Below are 12,442 nucleotides of genomic sequence, written 5' to 3' on the forward strand. Positions count from 1 at the left end.
ATTGTACTCCAATCTGGGTGACAAGGCAAGATTCTCCCAACAACAATAAAAAATAAACCATTCTATTGTCTGTTTTAATGTCTTGGATTTGGTTCTGTATTTTGGTGTTTTGATTGAGATATATATATATATATATGTGTATATATATATGTGTGTGTATATATATATATATATATAAAACGTTAACTTTTAAAATCCTTTTTTACATTTAGAAGCTTCAAATGATGTTATTTTTAGCCATAAATCTCACATCTGTATGTCTACATTAAGTTTATCTTCTGCCTATATTCATTTCTGAATGATTATCATTGACTGTTATCTCACACAAAATGTTTCAGTGTTTTCCACATACTACACTATTACAACAGGAACATTTCACTCATTTTATAGATAAACAAATTTACTCAGAGATATTGACTTTCCTAATTTACATCATTAGGAAGTTACAGCATTTTGGATCAAACCCAGTTTTTCTCACTGTGAAACTGTAATTCCTTGCTACTGACAAAGACATGCAAATATGTATGATTATATAATTTATATTTTGTTTCAATATTTCTATTAATATGGTGTGACCAAAAGTTTAATAATAAAAGTAAATTTTATTATTTGTCCCATATCTTTAATAAAGCATGTTTGAAAAGCTGCTTATTCCACGCTTCACAAAATTAATCATTTTGTGTTTTAAAATTTTTTGCTTTATGTTTTAAAATTAAATTTCTATTATTCAATATAGCACATGTATTATAGTATTTAAGATATTACATTTTTTCAGAGCTAGATTTAGTTACCTAAAATTGCTTGAGTTCAGGTGATTAGTAAACTGTCTTAAATAATATGCAGCATAACTGATAAAAGTTAATGAAAAGTAATTTTCAAACCCTCATGTACTTCTCAGAATTACAATAATAAAACTAGTATCTAAAGGTCATGATAATATAATTTTTAAGGGATTCAATCAGGAATGAATGATTAGTGGTACTTTCTCGTGACTGTAAAAAAGCACAAGCAGAATTATTTTAATCAAAGCTGCTTTATGTATTAATTTTCACATTATTGTTGGCATTTAATTTTTGTAAACTAAATTGATCATACAATGAAGTTCAGAAAAAATTCTTATACGGTTAAATTATTATTGCTAATTTTTCAGATGGAGTCTCACTCTGTCACTCAGGCTGGAGTGAAGTTTAAATTATTAGAATGCATTTGTGTGATTATCAACATAAAAATGTAAAGTCAAGTTGTTCTCAACTTGATTTTATACTAAATTAAAACAAACTAGTGACTCGAATTTTACATATTTGAAGAATAATGAGTTAATGTCATAATGATAATAAGAATTATCACCAGATCACTGGGGTGTCACTTTACCAGCTGGAAACCCTTATGTCCAGCGGTGTCTTCTGCTGGAGTACTGCTTCTGCCCACTGGCATGGCTGGCTGTGCTTAGCTCACACTACCAGCCCGGATCTCACACCTGTCAAGGGTGAGCTAGGCATGGAGTGATGAGGATTGTGTGGATGAGCGAGCATGAGGTCTGGCCATTGTGCACAGCCAGGCATGCTGGCTGCTGCGGTGGGGTTGGCAGCTCCAGGCACTGGCATAAGTGCCAGCTTCGTGCAAGGCTGTGGCTGGACTAGATAGATGTACTTCATGTGGCATTCTCTGTGGACATGCACATTTGAACAAGGGGGATGCAGTGGCACCCAGAAGCTTGGTGATGCCAGGAACCTCAAAGACCCAAAGAAGGTGTCACAGCTCTGGCTTGGGAGCATCTAGGTTTGGGCTCCCTAAAGGTTCACAGTTCTTCTCTCCTTGTCATCCGCAACGTGGTGGTTGGGGAGGGGAGCTTGTTTCAGTCCGGTTTGTGTTACAGCTCTTTTAGTCTTGCCATTCAGAAGGTCCCAAGTTCTTGTCCCAGGATGAATGAGGTATGTGGACAATTGAACGGTGAGCAAGGCAAAGAGGAGCTTCATTGAGTGGCAGAAAAGTTCTCAGGAGACCCGAAGTGGGTAGCTGCTTTCTGCAGGTAGGTCCTCCTAATGAGTGTCCAGCCCTCAGCAGAGAGGACACCAGGAGTAGGTAGGTCCTATCCACAGGCAGATCATCCCATTGTCTTCTCCATGTCTGTACTGAATCAGGGTTTTTTTATGGGCTTCAGATGGGAGGAAGTGTGTGCTGATTGGTCCATGGGTAGGCCAGGGGCAGCCCAGGTAAAGCACCATAAGTTCTCACTCTGTGCTGTGGAACTAACAGCCCAGACCCCAGGCTTCAGGCACCCCTGGCTTTAAGGTGGGGCTTGGTAGGGGACCTGCCCCTTTTCACTCAGGAACTTGTCTGCCTCCTCCTGCCATTTATGCTTCCCAGGCTTTTTCTGCCAAAGAGTGTCTGCAGACCCAAAAGGAACTACCCTCACCTGCTCCCACCCCCTGCGCCACCTTGGTTTCCCTCCGGTCCTGGGAGGGAAATTCAGAGAGGACTAAGGCATCAGGATCTTGACAGTGCCTGGGCTGTGCCACAACTTTGCTGCAAATTCAGAGCAGGCCCCAGGAGCAGAGAGAGACCAGGCAGTGAGAGCGGGCACTTTCAAGCAGCGGGTAGGGGGAGCAACCACTCCAGATCCAGAATATATGCTTCACAGTAGTTTACTTTTTGCCCCATAAAGAACTAGGAACATAGTAAACTCTGCAAAATTATTTGTTCAATGATTGAATAATGTAAATTAAATAAAGATTAATATCCACAATATGATATGGCATGCAAAAGCTTTTGAATATATCATACTTAATGCAAAATGCATGCATCAAAATATATTTTATAAAAGTATAAAATTTGTGAGTAAATATTTTTAATCCAAATTGTATCAGAAATAGAAATTCAGTTTTTAACTTACATGTAAGAGTTGATTGATTAATCTGAAGACTGTAAAGGTTTTTTGCTGTTGTTTTGTTTTTGTTTTTGAGATGGAGTTTCACTCTTGTTGCCCAGGCTGGAGTGCAATGGCACGATCTCAGCTCACTGAAAACTCCACCTCCCGAGGTCAAGCAATTCTGTCTCGGCCTCCCACGCAGCTGGGATTACAGGAGACTGCCACCATGCCCAGCTAATTTTTTTGTATTTTTAGTAGAGACAGGGTTTCACCATGTTATCCAGGCTGCTCTCAAACTCCTTACCTCAGGTCATCCGCATGCCTCAGCCTCCCAAAATGCTGTGAAGTTTTTAAATACCTGCCACCTTTCAGTGTTTAGTATATAAAAGAAAACTGTTATATAGTCATTAAATTAATATATTACTTCTTGTCTGTCACCTTTCTCAGAAAGTTCCTACACTCATACTGATCTAGTGAGTCTTCCTTGGTGACAAATTTGTCCTTTTTAAATGTAAAATTAATTATATCCCCTATTGCCTAAATTTCTGCAATAGATTATTATAAAAATCATGTGTTTGAATGTGGCTTACAAGCTCCATTATAATCAGCTTTTCTTACTTTAATTATTCAGTCTCTTTTAAAATGCTATAAACATATGACATCCAGATGAATTTTCTAGGACTTCTGTTTCTAGTCATGATGACTACCTTTCATCAGGCTCACACTTCCATCAAGAACAACTAGAAAGCATCTCTTTAAAGTCGCCATAGAACAGTGAGGCAACAAGGAGCTGATGGATCAAGAGTCCAAAAGAAGTGAATTTCAGAGTATGAGTTGAAACATTGCAGGCAGCTTTTTTTTTTTTTTCTGGGCATTATTTATTCTTGGGGCAGGGCAGAGATGGAGAATATTACTAGCCAAAACTATGTAGCTGGCAAACCTGTAGAGCTTTGGCAATTTTATAGAGGTAGAGAGGCAAAAAGAAAAAGGCACTCCCATAGTAGAAAAGTCTTAGGGGGTTCAATATTCCTTTACGAAGCTTTGACAGACTTTGTAATTCTATAAAATTAAGCCGCATACTTATGACGTGAAGGGTAGTGTACCGCAGTATCATAGTGACAAGGAGACAAGAATTAGAATTCATAACCTTCCAAGGACAGAATCCGGTAAATTCCATAGACTCACAGACAGAACCTCTGGGGTGTTACACTCTAAAAGCATATGCTAATCATAGTAGACAGAGCTTAACAAAAAATCCAAAGCAGCATCCAGTCAGCTCTGTCTAATTAGATCAAGATGTTCTATTTCTATCCTATTTGTCTACCAAAGATGATAAAATGTGTGACATTTTGTCAAAAAATACTCTGCAAAAGAGTTGAATCAGAACCAATAGACAATGACACTGACAAAAGAACCAAATATTGAACTTACTAGTCACAGATTTAAAGCACCTGTCAAAAATATGTTGGAAAAGGACATGACGAAATGGAGAACTTCACCAGACAACTGGATAATAAATTTAAATGACAATAAATAAAAGTCTATAAATTGGCTTGGCACAGTGGCTGATGCTTTTAATCCCATCTATGATTGTGCCACTACATTCTATACTAGATGATAGAACAAGACTCTCTTAAAAGAATACATTTATAAATATGGCAATATGTATATAAAGCATAGTACGTGGAGCCATTAGAAAGGAGCATTTTTGCACTAAAAGAGAGGTAAATAAAAATATCTAGTTTGAGTCATGGAGAGCAAAACAAATGAGAAAAAAATAGAAAAGAATATCAAAAACATTGGAACACAGTGGAAATTTCTAATATACTGAGAGTTTGAGTCCCAGAGAGGTAGGGGTGTGTGTGTGTGTGTGTGTGTGTGTGTGTGTGTGTGTGTGTCTGAGAGAGAGAGAGAGAGAGAGAGAGAATGGGATCAAAGTAATATTTGGAAAGAGGAAGTCTAATAATTTTTAACACATATACCCCACCCAAATTTCTATCCTGGTGAAGTCATATTTATTTTGCTTTTTACCTCCTCATAGTGTTGTATTCCCATTAATAACTGTTTCTATCACTAGGTATTGCTGTTATATATCCATAATACTTAGTCAATTGGTTCTTAGAACTTCCTTTTCAATTGGCTAAATGTTTAAAGATAATTCCACTCTAACTCTGTGACACAGATTTCTGTTTCATAATATGCTTCTTATGTTATTAAAGTTAATGTTTCAATCTAGTAATACCTTTATCTAAGGTCCATGGGTGGCAGAAAATACAATTAAACTCTCAGTTAAGTATCAATTGATTGAATTTGAGAAACCAGACAATAAATATTTGTTGAAGAGAATTATAATGAAATCCATTAGGTACAAGAGAGGGAGCATATGTTTTGAATTTATATCCTAGTTGCAGGGGACAGCATGATATTCTCTCTCTCTCTCTCTCTCTCTTGCTCTCACTCTCGCTCTGTCTCTTTCTCTTTCTCTTAAATGAACTTCAAGTTGCTCTTATTTTTACCTACTTCTATACAAGTTATGTTTTATGTCATTAAGGTAGAATAAAGGAATGAAATTAAGAATAATGTATTGTCCTCTTTCATCATTTAGCAATTTGTAAATATCAATAATATCACTGCTTTGAACAGCAATGCCAGGGGTGGACTTTCAAAGTGAAATGAAGACAATATGCCATTTGCTTCATGAGTCTTTAAAGCCTTAAAAAATATGAGATAGTTAAAAATGTTCAGACTTAAAGTTACTCTCAATTCAATTGAAACAGAGAACAGGAATAAATAGACTGTTTTTTCTGTCTTGCAGGAAACTGACTTTATATTTACTAGATCCACCAGGTCAAATGTTAAGGTAAGCCTATAGTACATCTTTGGTTTATAGACAATTCTAACAGATGTAATCAATAAAGTTGTAATAAACATGTACCCAGAATGAAAGGGCACTTGGCACATCCTACATAATTGATTTTAAAACAGATTTAAAACTGCATGATCCCTACTTTTAAAATTTAAAAACACAAAGTTATAAACAAAGTTTTTCATTAACACTAAAAAGTCTAAATTGCAGTATATTTCTGTGTCACACAAAGCAGACAGTTTTGTTTTTGTTATGGCAGAAATTAGAAAAAGCAGGAGTGAAACTGATTATTAATTGTCTGGAGAGTAGCAAAACAAAATTAATAATGTCACACCTCTAGACTGGAACCAGTAGTTTCTTAAACAATACAGAAAATAGCTTAAACTATAATCAATTTCACCTGGATTAGCAGATATTACTGGCAATTAATGAACACGTAACTTGGAAAATCAATGAGGTCTTCCAAAAGAAATTATAAACTTCAAACCATTTTACAATTTAGTTAATTTGGTTCAAGATTATTATGAAAAGGAGTTTGAGTAATAAAAAAGATAATGATGAAATAATATATGAGCAAGTAACATGAATTTGTTAATGTTATACCTGATATGACTTATTTCTACTAGAAATCATTGATATTTTTGCTTTATTCTTAGAAGAAATATAACTTGTAACATTGTTATATTTTCATATATTTAAAAATAACTTTTCTTAGTTTGTCATATTTCTATTTATAATTTATAGAATTTCATTATAATTCCATTTCTATCACAACACAATAGGGATGAGTTTTCATTTAATAGATTTTTCTATAACTTCTTGTCATAATAGCATTATTTGCACACCATGACTATTTCCTCTGCATTTATAAGAATGTCTATGGCCTATGTTAAGCATGTGATTTAATACCAAAATGTTTTAAAGCTGATACGGTAAATATTGCATTAATTCTGACTATAAAAATAGACATTTATATATTTCTTTAAACTCAGATTTTTCTCATTAGTTAAACAAAAACAATGTTATTTACTTTATTTTTTGCCTGCATTTCGGTTAGAAAGTCATGATTTTAGATTTAGATTTACTATACCCAATTAAACTGTCATAAAGAAATGTACATACCATTAGGCTTACAAGTTGAAACTCACTTACATAAAATTGAAATTTTTTTCTGACTCGATGTCAAAATCATGAATTTGTCTAAATTTAGCACTTTTCACATAAAATCAAGCATTTGATGCACTTAACACATAGATTGTCTTATACTGCTGCACCCTCAATGAAAGTGATCTTATGACGCTTTTCCAAAACATGTCTTTGTGAATACAGATCCTAGCTTTTACTTCTAGTAGTCAAATAAGTAATAAAATATTCCCTGAGTAGAGAGATTCTGAGAACCTGGTTTGATAGTTGTGTCACAGGGAAAAATCTGTTACATAAAAAAATCATAGAGGCAATGTATCTTGGAGTTCATGAAAAGAATTGCAGCATTAGTACACATGTTAAAATGATGTTCCACAGGAAATCAAGAAAACTTGAAATTATCTTCATCTGATAATTGTCTTGCCAACACCACCAAGTATAATGATGCAAAACTGGAAATGAGAATTTTTAATCTTCAATTGGTCAACCTTAACACAAGGAATTTTCTTGAAAAGAGTAGGAGTGATCCATGGGATATGTATGAAGAAGGACAGTCTAAATCATCTGACCCTCACAAGACAAGATAGAGAGCAACAACTTCCAAGTGTCAGGGTCAAGATTGTAACTGAGGTCGATCAGATACTACTTTTGTTATTTTTAGCAGCTGAGTTTTTTTTTTTAACTGAAACATTAGGTAGGCCTAAATAAAGCATTTTAAATGTCAAGCTGCACTGGTTGAAGTTAACAGTGAAGAGTAGCCTGCTTATTTCTCTGTTTCCACACAAACCTCATCCATCTCTGCCCTCCCCAGTGATTTCTGAGGTACTTCTGTAAAACAAACCCTAGCTTTCCCTAAAAGTGAGTTTTTAAATTACTGCATTTAAGAAATTGGATGCCACATTTATGTATCAATTCATCCTCTGGGCATTCTTAGTGAACATATTCTCATCATATTAAAAGGAATTAGTTTACTGACTGTCTGAAAGCAGAGAGAAACATTAACATTCATTATACACTATTGATATGAGTCAGACTATTTTGAAATATGTGTAAAACATTTCTGGCTGGGTTGTGATGAATAAATGGTAGTAACTTTCCTTAAGAAACACATCAAGCAAAATAAAAGCCCATCGCACAGGTAAGCAAAACAAAAGTACTTGATAAAACACAATTGGAAAATTAATAATGAAAGAATTATAGGAGAGTTTTTTTTAGCTCTTTCTCTTCTGCTTTTTTTTAAGATAAAAATGTTAATATTTCTCTAATGTATAGTCAAATATGATTTATATTTTAAATAAGAAAGTAGAAAGTATAAAAACTTAAGAGTTAGATGATAGCACTTTTCCAGGTAAATCATTGGGAAAACATTCATGGATGTAATGGTATACGATTTTAACTAAGCAGTAGTGAGGAAAAATTGGAAGAAATGAGAAACAGGGTAGTCATCTCAAGGCATCATTGATTATTCTTCCTTTCACCTCTTCTAATTCATAAAATATTCCCATAATAGAGTGCTATTCACTTTAGATAGTAGTATTTCTTAATATTTGTAGCACCTCTGTCATCATCATAAAAAAGTTAACAATCTTACTATTTCCTCTGATATTTTGTTTTCTCAGTAATTTTTTGAAGTTGATCAAATTAAATATTTTGGCCACTTGGATTCCTAAAGCAGAAAATTTTTAGGGGGATAGAACCTCTCAGTACCTTCTCCTTACTTCTTGATTTTCAGAATGGGAAACTCCTCTAGTCAGATGTATACAGGATTTTGGCCCTTTCAAGAAACAATGTGAAACAGCAATCACAGTTAAATTAGAATGTGCCTCTTCTGTTGCTTGTCACTGGAGACTCACCATTGCAACTACCAAACTCTTCTAACTAGGCAAATGGTTCTGTCTTCAATATTTAGCTTCTGAAAGTCACAGACAGTATCCTCTGGTGACTTAACTCCTGTCTGGTCACTGCAGAGAGAGGGAATCAGTTTGTCTGCAATCTGTATTGGAAAATTTTCTAGCCCTTCTTATATCTTTCTACCCGACCTTTGCAATTTCCTTGTCACTCTCACATATATTTACTCAGCCCAGGAGATTCTAAGGCATGATTGATTATACTGTGGCCTCACGAATGTTGTCCCATACATGATATTTTTATGATTAATTGTAAAACACTGGCACAGAAAATAAATAATACAAGTAGCCGTGTACACTTGGGGGATGAAAGCTTCCCAAAATAATTTATCCTAGTACATTCTACCACTCTGTGAACTTCTTTAAGACATGGAGCATATTTTATTCTTGTCTCTACTGGCTACATTACCTAGCTCAGTTTCAAGTAATCTGTAAATAAATATTTGTTTAGCGAATGATTAAAGATTTTTTGAGTAAATACTGAAAATTTAGCTCACTTACTGTAAGTCCATATGCTACTAATATATTAATCTTTGTGTTAAAATTGTGTTATGAATTAATGAATTTACTTTGTTTTATTTAAAAATAAGAATGTGGTCTAATTATTATAAATTATTTTGAGAAAGACTTCATTCAAATTTTAAAAATTTGAATAGTAGCTGAGATAACACACGAAAATTATTTTAAAAACAAATGCCCCATTAGGCTCCATTAAACTTGTACCTCTGTCATCACGTTCAGAACATAACTAGACTAGCCTCCTTGGGAATAAGACATGGGGAATGAGTTGCCCCATTCAATTCAAGTAAGGCTGACCTATTACGTTGGTGCAAAAGTAGTTGGAGTTTTTGCCATTACTTTCAATGGCAAAGGCCCAAATGTGAATGAAATCAGTCAAGAGCAAGTGAGCGTACACTTCCGAGTGCAAATCAGATTCTGAAAAAAAAGTATTTATTATTTTATGACACTGAGGTTCTCAATTCAATGAAAATTTTGGTTTTGCAGCAATTTTATTGTAATAACTAGGTGATACATTTATCTCTTTACACATAATTAGTCCAATCAACTTTCTATGATTTATTTTAGTTGACAGTATATTCTATTCCTTAAAAAATTTATTTTCTTCTAATCAAGGGTATAGATAGGTATAGATAACATCCTCCAGCACACCACACTCAGTAAGAAAAAAATTATGTAGAATCATAATTTTATTTCATAAAACACAGCCCATAACAAAACTTATTTATTGAGGAATTTTTTTTGATATTCTACTATAAGGGCATAAATGATTGGTAGAGAGTCCATAATAATACATTTATATTTTGGGCTTCCAGGGATCCTTTAAGTATGTAATAATCAAAAATCCATACCATTAAGAATAGTTTGCTTTGGTTTTTATTGAAATAACTTTCTGCTGGTATTTTAAGTAATTACTAAATTTGGTTTTACCACAGTCGCTAAGTAAAATCAAGCAACACATCTGTCTCGAAACCATTTTTCAGAGAAAACTTGTCAATTAGTTATTTGTGTAATTCTATAAAGAAAAACTACTGTTAGCTACATATCTTTTCACACATACACAAACATGTACACACATGAACACGCTTTCTCTTCTCCTGCATATATGTCTGTCTAGGTAGATAAAGATATATATGTATAGAAATAGATGTTTCTTCCAGGAGAATTACTCAGTTTTGGTAGAGTCATGGCTGCCAATCATATAATAAATAAATTCATGTCCCGTGGGTATTTTTGTTCTCTACCTAGACATGATGTGACAATATGATACAGTTAACAAACTATCAAAATTGTCTATAACATATTACAAAAAAGGAATGCAAGTAATAGTAATAAGCAAGTTTAAATTAGCTTCATGTGATTCAATGTGATACTGGGTAAAACACTGATATTCTGATTTAATAAGAAATTTATATTTGGTGTTCATTCCCAAATGAAGATATTCGTGGCACTGAGCTTCTAAAACCCTTGTAATTTTCTGAGCAAAAGAGTTGAAAGACACACCTTTTGTTATAATATTTGGTCTTAGTCTGTTTCCTCACACAAAAAATTCTAAGACCCTAAACTGTCTTTCCAGATGTGTGTCTTTTTGCATGTTAATGAAATTTCTGGTGACTGGGGACACTTAGATACCTCAAGATGGGAGCTGGTCACTATAGAGAAAAAGCCCTAATTAGAGGGGTAGAACTTTCAACCATGTCTCCCAACATCTCAGGATGGGAGAGGGGCTAAAGATCTAATTAATCACCAATGGCCAATGATTTAAACAATCAACTCTATGTAATGGAACCTTCTGAAAAACCCTAAGCAAAGGGGTACAGAGAGCTTCAGGACTGGTGAATACAGTTAGGTGTTGGGAAGGTGGTGCTCCCAGAGAGGGCAAGGAAACTCCCTTGCTCTTCCCCCATACCTTGCCCTATGTATGTCTTCCATTTGGCATTTCCTGAGCTGTATCCCTTATAATAAAATGGTAATAGCAAATGGTTTCCCCTGAGTTCTGTGAACTCTTTTAGCAAATTTTCAAACCCAAAGAAAAGGTCATGGGAAGTCCTAATGTATAGTTGGTCAGTCAGAATTAAGCAAAGCCTAAGACTACTGATTGGTCTCTAAAATGGGGGTAACCTTGTGAGAGTGAGTTCATAATCTGGGGGTCTGATACCCACTCCAGGTACTTAGTGTCAGAATTGAATAAATCTTTGAACATATAATTGCTGTCCAGCAAGTTAGAAAATTGAATGTGGGTGTGGGAAAAACCACACTTTTGGTGTCAGTGTTCTGTGGGTAAAAACATATAGCCATAAACATGCATGTATTTGCCATTGCTAGACACTGCACACAATCTATTAATTTTAATATTATGGTACTTACAGTTGGCTCTCATTGACCTAGTATGTTTCTGAGATTAATAGTTGCCTAATTAAATCCCCCAAAACCTTAGTTACAGTGAAAAAAGAATAGGAGGAGTTTAATGAGAAGAAATAAAAGAAAACAATCATATTTGACTCTGTTCACCACCTAGACTGTGGACACCTTGTATGCTCAATGGATACATAGATGTAGCTAACTCATGTTCTTCTACATTTAACATCTAGTATGGTCTAGTTGTTCATTTTTTTCTTAATCTATATTCCTCTGATTTTCATGTCAACCTCTATTTGTACTAACTCTTTTCTTCATTCCTGCAGCACTATGTATTCCATCTCCAGCTTTAAAAAAAAAATTTTTCTTTATAATACAAATTAGATTAAGTTCTTATTTATAATCCCCTTTGAAAGTATTATACCAGTTTCTCTTGTTACTTTTATTTAAAAAATTTTAAAACCAATAATCTCTATTCAATACTTCTAACCTCTTGGTAAACATTTCTAAAATTTTAAAATTTGACTGTAGTCTTTCCGGTTGTACTGACATTATGTTTCAAATATTAACAATATTTATCTCATGTCAAATTTAGTCCTACTTTATATTTTGAAATTACTATTAATCTCTTTCTTATGCAAATATCTTCTTTACCTTTCTAATTAATGAGTATTTGCTGGTTTTCCTATTGCCTCTCAAGCCAAATCATTTGTTTCTTTTCTTTTCTTCTCTTTTTTCTTTTCTTTTCTTCTTTCTTTCTTTTCTTATATAATAGATAAA

The sequence above is a fragment of the Aotus nancymaae genome, unplaced genomic scaffold (genome assembly GCF_030222135.1).
Source record: "Aotus nancymaae isolate 86718 unplaced genomic scaffold, 86718_ANA_hifiasm-v0.15.2.pri h1tg000003l, whole genome shotgun sequence".
In the NCBI taxonomy this organism is placed as follows: Eukaryota; Metazoa; Chordata; class Mammalia; order Primates; family Aotidae; genus Aotus; species Aotus nancymaae.